Genomic DNA, 8,481 nt, shown 5'->3' with positions numbered 1-8,481 from the left:
TGTTACTGTTATGCCTTGCTGTTATAGGACGGAGAAGATTGAAATTTAAGTTGGAAGTTTGTTCAAAGACTTGCTATATATGTGTGTGTGTGGGTGTGGGTCATAATCTTATGAGCTAAATGGATTTGAATTGAATTGAATATGGTTAAAGAAACTATTAAGGAAAGGTAGGAGGAGAGTGATTTGGATATATAATTTAAATAGTTAGAATTTATGCACCTAAAGTAATTGGTGCAAAACCTATGAAAAAATTTTGCCTCAAAAATGGGAAAGGTTGTAAGTATGAAGGATAATGTTTGGTGGGAGAAGTATATAAGTGTGCAAGCTATGGAATCATGAATGGATGGTTTAACTAAAATAAATTGGTGGGGACTAGTGATGTTAACAATAACACTTGGATCAACTCTAAATATGATGGTGATTGATTTGAAATTATGTAAAAAATTTCATTTATTTATATATATATTTTGATAGGGTGTGAGGAAGAATGGGACCCTGACCAGAATTAAAAGCAAGGAATATTTTAAGAATTTGAAGCTTCAACAAGTAAGTGAATAGCATTCCCTTTAATCTATTTTATTGGTATTTTTATTTTTAATAAATTTTCATTGAGATATTTTATTCTTGTGAATTACATTAGTATTGAAACTTTATGATATCAATGTGAGATGTTTAAAGGAAGGTATATGCATTTATTTCCTCAAGGAATATGTTCAAAGAGTTATAGAATTATTTGGTTTATTAAACTCTTGAAATCCTTGATTATTTAGATAACGCAAGTTCGTATATTATTTTATGAAAGACTATTTTCAACAGGTCTTAAATTGAAATTTAAAATGATGCATGCGAGTTTGGTATTGGAAACGCAAATTATATTTCAGAAATAATTATTTTCTCGCATGTTTGAAACACGATTTTTGAGAGGACTATGAATAGAACACTGCTGCTAACGGCAGTTCCGTTAACCCGTAGCGCGCTGTGGTTAAATACTAGCTAGTTTGTTTCGTGAGTTTGATTCTCACGTTTGGTATTTGTGGGCTTTGTACCTGTATTTGATTCCATGGCCTGAGCTGCGTTTGGTTACTTACCCTTGTGGACTGTATGTCCACGTTTGTTTCGTAGCTACGGCTGCGTTCGGTTACTTACCCTCGTGGACTGGTGTGTCCACGTTTGTTTTCGTGGCATAAGCCGCATTTGGTTATTTATCCTCGTGGACTGAGTGTCTACTTTGTAACCTGTTATGTTGAGTTTTCAAAATTTTAAATGTTGATTAATATGTGTTTTTGAAATTTACTTAATTTTGACTAGTAATTTGTATCACTTTGAGTTATATGAGAGCAAATTATTTTCTTTAAGCATGATAACATAAATTGTTTTCAATTTACTCTTATTTTATAAAAATGATTATGACTTACATGTTTATAAATTTTGGTAGAATTGCTTTTAACTAGTTGATACCATTATTAGAGATTATTGATTAAAAATTTTAAGAATTTTCCTCATGAGAATGCTATTCACTGAAAAATTATTTTGGCCTCAGATTTGTTAGCTGAAGCTGATCCCACCATCGACCTCTAAAGGGCAACTAACTACAGTGGGTAGACCTTTTTGATTGGTATTGTTGCTTTAATGTAAATATATGATTTGCATGTCGTTTTGATTTGAAAGAAAGAGTAGATACTCCACATAGGTTGTTGATAAACCTTATTTTTGGTTTGTATATTGGTTGATGGCTGGAAAGAGCTACGTTCCTAAATTATACTGTTATCTGTAAAAAGAAATTTTTGTTGTAGAATTTTCGGGAGATCCTAGTTACAAGGGAAGTTTTGCTGAAATTTTTACAAAAACGTTGACACTTTCTTATGATAATGAATTTAAAGAAGTTATTTTAATTCTCATATGATTTGATTGAATTTTGTTCTTTTCTTAAAAAATGGAATAAATATTCCCTTGGAGGCTTACGGGAATGTGAGAGTAGTTCACATTCGTGCCGGTCACCCTCTATTTTTGGGGCGTGACATTTCTAATGGTGACAGCAAGAATTTATTTCCTTGGGCATTGGAGAGCATTAGGAGGAAAGTCAATAAAAGGGAGAAGGCATGAGAAACAGTATAAGATGCTCAGAAAAAGGCAAGAGCAATTTTTAGTGAGCAATTATACCAGACTTATTCTTGCAAATATCACTTTACATCAAGTATGTATGCAGTGACACGTAGATTGTAGGAAGCCAAATGAAAATACAAAATTGAATAGCATCCATCTAGCAAGTTGCAATGATGGTGCCAGCCAGTTGATATAAAAATCCACACTGGCACCAATAACAAATTCAAATATTTTTTAAGAAAGTTGAGAACTTATAGTCATAGATAAACACATAACATATCTCAAAGGAGCACACACTCACTGGATCGAAGTCCTCTATTAAGACACCTCTACTTGGTGAAGCTTCCTTCACTTCAACTATCAATCCTGGAAGTCCAGTTCATTCATATCATTTATTTGAGGTTTTCTTAATCTTTGTTTACACACTCCAGCCCCTCAATGGCTCACTCATTTCTTTTATCCTCTCTGAAAGCCTTCCTGGATAAGGCTCTAGTTCTTCTCCCTATTTCTTCTTCAATTCTTTCCTATCCTCTCTCCCTTTTAGTTCCCCCATCTCTGCCTTCTTTAATTTCATGCTTTATTTAATTCTTGGTGCTTTATTTATTGTATCTTTGAAACGAATGACTTGAACAGTATAACAATGTCCTATTCTAAGTGCAAGCACTGGACTAAAAAAGAAAAGCATAAATTACTTAGTTATGGACACTCATATCATAACAACTAATTAGTTCATGATTCATATATTCTAAGTTACTTTTTACATACTCATTGCAACTTTGTATCAATGTATGGCTGTGTGGTTTTGAATTGTTATATAGATGAGCAATCATAAAAGTGAAGGAACGATCAAGGATATTAAGGAACAAATTATGGATTTTGAGTCTGAAGTTAAAAGGTTGATTGATTTTGAAATGGCTAATGGAGGTTATATGGACTTGAGACTTGTGTTACAAGATTGGGAATGCCGTAGGCATATATGTATTGTACAAATTGTTTGTATGATCATACATGTAATTTATTTGTTGGGAGAGCTTTCAAGACTAGTTAATAAGCCTGTAAGTGATGGTAATGTTCAGAGAGAGAACATGAGGAGAATATTCATACAAAAATTACAAGATACAGAACAATGTTGTAATGTTCTTTGTACGGGACCACAAGCATTTTGCAGTTTTGTGAGAAACTTCGAAACATTGGCGTAATTAAGGATTCTTAAAATGCTACAGTTGAAGAGCAAGTGGCAAAATTTCTTCACATATTAGGTCATAATGCAAGAAATAGAACAATGGCTTTTTTCTTTAGCCAATCTGGGGAGACTATTAGTCGTCATTTTCATAACGTATTATAAGCTATTATTTCTCTTAAGGCTGAATGTAATGACCCAAATTTTTTTAAAAAATTAACTTAAATTAATTTTCTTTCAATTGATATTTTATTTAAATTAGTTTTATAGCAAGTAGAGAGTGATAGTTTAGAGAAACTTATCTAGTATTTTTTTAAGGATTAAAGTTTGAATTTTATTAAGAAAAAGTGCGGTTTTATTTTTGTTTTAAATTGTGGAAAAACTGTGTGTCTTTCTTGTAACTTTTCCTTACGTCATTTCTTATAGTTTTTCCAATTTTTCTTGTGTGTTCAGAATTTATTTCTCCTACGCGAAAACAGAGCATTCGTCTCCCTTCGCCAACACAAACGTTATGATTCTTCACGGCCATTGCACTCCTCCATGGTTCTTCACGTCTCCGGTGGCCGTGGTGCTCGTGCTGTCTTGGGACACCAGGTTCTCCATCATCCTTCCCGTCTTTGCTTATTTTTCATGCTTTTACTCTGTTCTCGCGTCCACGTTCAAGTTGCCGGTGTGCGTGAGGAATCCAACTGCTGGAGCTGGTGGCGTGGGTTGTGAGCTCTTTTTCTGCTTTGTTTAGTGCTGTTAATTTTCATTTCCTTTCCTTTCTTGTGTATCGAGTTGGATTTCTCCCTTGTTCAGCGGTAATCTCATCTTCTCCTCTCCCTATTCTGTCGGCAGTCTCTTGTTCTTTCCCTCCTCTGCTGTTATAGGTGATTAAGGTGAGAATTCTTGAGCTTTTCTTCTTGATGATTATGTGCTAAAGGGTGTGTGACTTGATGCTTGAAGTTGAAAATTTTTCCCTCCCTCTGCTGCTGTTCGAGACATCGTTCTTGCTAGCTCTGTGTGTGTGTGTGTCTAAGTAATTGAAACAATAATTTTCTTGATTGGTTTGTAAGGCCACTGCTGCATGCACGTGTGTGTGTGGAAAAGATGTTCAACCAAACTAAATTTTAGTCCAATGAGCTATGTTAAAATTTGTGTTGATTCTGTTAGAGGAATGGAACTTGGGAAGATGATTTATTCATATATTTGTGTTATAGAATTTTGAAAAAGTAGAATTGAATAGGAAGATGTTTGACAATAATTTGAGGTTTAATGCTCACAAGGTGTTCGACAAAAATGATCGAGAGAAATTCTTGTTATATAATGGCTTGATATATGTATGTGATAAGTATATTGTTGATTAAATAAATTATCATTAAAAGACAATTACTCTCCTTGGTGAAAGTTGAGAGTTGAATAGTTCAAAATGAATACAAGAAAACTTTTAGGAGGAGATTGAATGAGAAAAATAAACCTAATTTTATGGTCTAGGCATGAGCATAAAAAGGAAGATTTTAATCTAAAGTGGCAAAATATATGACAAGTATAGCATCATTGATTAAACAATCATGGCAGGCATTTGTTCTTTGCAATGAAAGCTAAAGTAGAAATTAGGAGTTTTTAGGAGAGATATTTGAGTTAGTAATTTAAGAACCAATTTGATAGTCATTTTAGGATATCCTTTGGATATTTTATGCAATGTTGAAAAAGATAAAGGTGAAGGTTTTTTCCTTTTATTCCTTTTAGTCATTTTGAATTTAAAGATTTTGGATGCTAAAGTATGATTGGGGAAATAATAATAACATTATTTAACTATTAGGAGTTTTGGGACAAAGTGTTGGCCCTAGAGGATTAGTTTAGAAGGAAGTTATACACTTGAAAACTTTACAGGTAAGTGAATAACGTCCCAATAATTCATTGACAAATTTATTTTTATAAATATATTAATTTAACTTATTTATATGTCCTCTCTTTTATTTATATAATTATTTTTATTTTGTAAGAACAAGTAATAAAGTATTTTAATTATTCATTTATTTATTTTTATGATTCGTAATCTTAATTGTGTTATCAACTGTCATGCATGGAAATGCTTTCATTATATTATACCTTATAAAAAAGTTGAATTTATCTTTCAATTGAACATTTAAAGGTATCTACACTATTGAAAATGTTGAAAAAGAAAAATATATTGATTTTATCAGCCCATGCATGTTTGATTTTAAAATGTGGGAGTGAATTAGAAAACTGATTGCTAATAACAGTTCTGTTAGCCCTTGGAGCACCATGATATATTTAGTTAGTAGGGTGTTTGTAGGAGGTGATAGCCCCGTGCTTAGGCCAACGTACGTGGAATAGAGGGGTAGATATTCATGAGCATGATACTCATGTTTGTTATTCGTGAGCTTTGTGCCTGCGCTTGTTTCTTGGCTTCTAGCCATGCTTAATTATTTCATGGCTTTAAGTTATGCTTGTTGGTTAGTTACCGTTGTAGACTGTGTGTCCACACTTATTAATTGTTCTGATTAAGTCCTACTAAAGAAAGAGTTTTGAGACTTATTTTCCTTAAGTTTGATTTTGAAAAGTAAATAGCTATTTTTACTATACATGAATTTTGTATTGAGAAACATAAATTCCAAGGTATTTATGGATATGAGGAAAATTAAAGGTGAAATTTGAATTTCTAATAATTTTAATTGAATTCATATATTCATATGTTATACATTTACCTAGTTGTTGGTGTTGATAATTATGAGTATGTATTTATATTATTACAATTGATTATTTAAATAAGTTTATAATTTATAATTGACTCATTTATGTTACTTTCTATTATTTCTTTCAACTATAAATTGAGATGTTATTCATTGAAAATATTTTTGTTTCAGATAGCATAACTGATAATCTACCTCCTGTTGACTTCTGAGAGGCTGCTTGTTGAATTGATGAGAACACCTTTTGAGGATACCTTCCTTTTGAAGTAGATATTTAATTATGTATTATACTTTAAAATTATGATTAGATGCTCCACATTAATTATAGATAGAATTATCATCTATTATCTATTTGTCTGTCGATTGTGGAGGAGCAGAGCTCCGTATTTTTTATTTAGATTGTACATTGATGTTGTAAAGACTTTGGAAAGTTCTGTTTATAGAAGAGGTTTTGCTGAAATTTTTACAAAAAGTTTAAAAATATTTTATTTATATAAAAATCTTATAATGATTTTCATCCTATTTTAAATGAATTAAAATATTAGATTAAAGTTTCCTTAATCAAGGCTTAATGGATGTATCTTTGCGTATATATCTCATGCTAGTCACGTCTATTTTTTGGGACGTGACATTGAATATCTTGTGCAACTCTTTAGGTCAATGGTTCCAACTGAAATTCTAACTAATGAAAAATTTTACCCGTATTTTAAGGTATGTTTTTATATTTGTGCATACTATTAAAATTTTCTTGTGTGTATATATAAATGGCACCATTATTTTAATAATGGTATCGTATTGGAGCTATATATGGAACTTATGTTTGAGCAAAAGTACCTAGAAAAGAAGTTGGTTGATTTCAAGGATATAAAGATTACCCTACTCAAAATGTCTTTGCTGCATGTTCATTTGATATGAAATTTACTTATGCATTGGCCAAATGGGAAGGAACAACCTCAGATTTAAGAATCTTAAAAAATGCTTTATCAAGAAATGATAAACTTATAATTCCCCCATGTGAATAAGTAGATATTATATATTATAAATTATTGCTTGCTTTTATTGATTAAAAATGCTTATGGACTAATTTATGTTGTATAGAAAAATTTTATCTTGGGGATGCTGGCTTCCCACTTAAGCATGGTCTAATAACACCTTACAGAGGAGTTCGATATCATTTGAAGGAATATTCAACAATATCACCACAAATTGCAAGAGAAATTTTCAACTATAGACATGCATCATTGAGAAATATTATTGAAAGAACATTTGGTGTTTTGAAAAAAAAAAATTCCCATAATTTGTAGTTGCATCAAGCCACATTATGCTTTTAAGACTATGGTTAACATTGTAATAGCTTGTTGTATTACTTGAAAGTATTTGTTTCAATGTATTAGTTTGAAGCATGAATTGGCCTTGTATTAGTTGAAGTACAATGATATTTATTTTATAAATTAAGCATTTGAACATGTCACCCCTTAAAAATTATACATGATCGGCACAAGATATATGCACAAACATACATCCCTTAAGCCTTGATTAAAGAAACTTTAATTCATTTAAAATAGGATATAACATCATTGTTAAATTTTTTTAAGATAAAAGATTCTTAAATTTTTTTGTAAAAATTTTGATAGAACTTCCTTCAAAACATAAAAACCTCCAAAAAAAAATTTCATCACAATTTATGACATAAACTCAACAAAAGAGAGCTCTGTTCCTCAATAACAATCAAACAGTGCAACATAGAATCAGGACTCTAACTATAATCTATGTGGAGCACCTAAAATATTATTTATAAAAATACAATGTATAAATTATCAATATACATCAAAATAAAAACTTCAATCCAGAAGCAAAATGCCTTCAAGGATCTAATGGAGGTACAAGGTCAGCTATGCTATTTGAGACCAAAAATATTTTTCAGTGAATAACGTCCCAACCATAACATTTTGCAGATTCAAAATGAATAAACTACAACATAGACATAAATTAAAGAGAAAGTAATTCAATGTAAACAAATTTGTATGCTCGAAATAAAAGTTCTATATAACTTCAATATCAAGAAACTTAAAATCTATAACAATAAAATATCTTTAACATTTAATATTGACAATTCAAAATAATTAAATAAATGCATAAATGAAAAATAATAACATTTGCTAATTAAAAACCTTTAGAGTGTGAAATCATCAATTAATTAAAAATTCAAATTTTTAGAGATTTATTAGAACAATTTACAAATGTGGACACACAATCCACGAGGGTAAATAACCAAACACGGCTTGATGCCATGAAGACAAACGTTGGCACACAGTCCACAAGGGTAAATAACCAAACATAGCCGAAGCCACGAAACAAACATGGACACACAGTCCACGAGAGTAATACTAACCAAACGTGGCTCAAGGCCACGAAAACAAACACGAGTATGAGATCTACAAATAACAAACATGAGAACAAAGCTCATGAAAATCAAACTAGCTAGTCATTGACCATGAC

This window comes from Prosopis cineraria, unplaced genomic scaffold, assembly GCF_029017545.1.
Source record: "Prosopis cineraria cultivar Desert tree isolate PC_DT_omini unplaced genomic scaffold, ASM2901754v1 PC6, whole genome shotgun sequence".
Taxonomy (NCBI): domain Eukaryota; kingdom Viridiplantae; phylum Streptophyta; class Magnoliopsida; order Fabales; family Fabaceae; genus Prosopis; species Prosopis cineraria.
Note: the sequence above shows the minus strand (reverse complement) of the source record.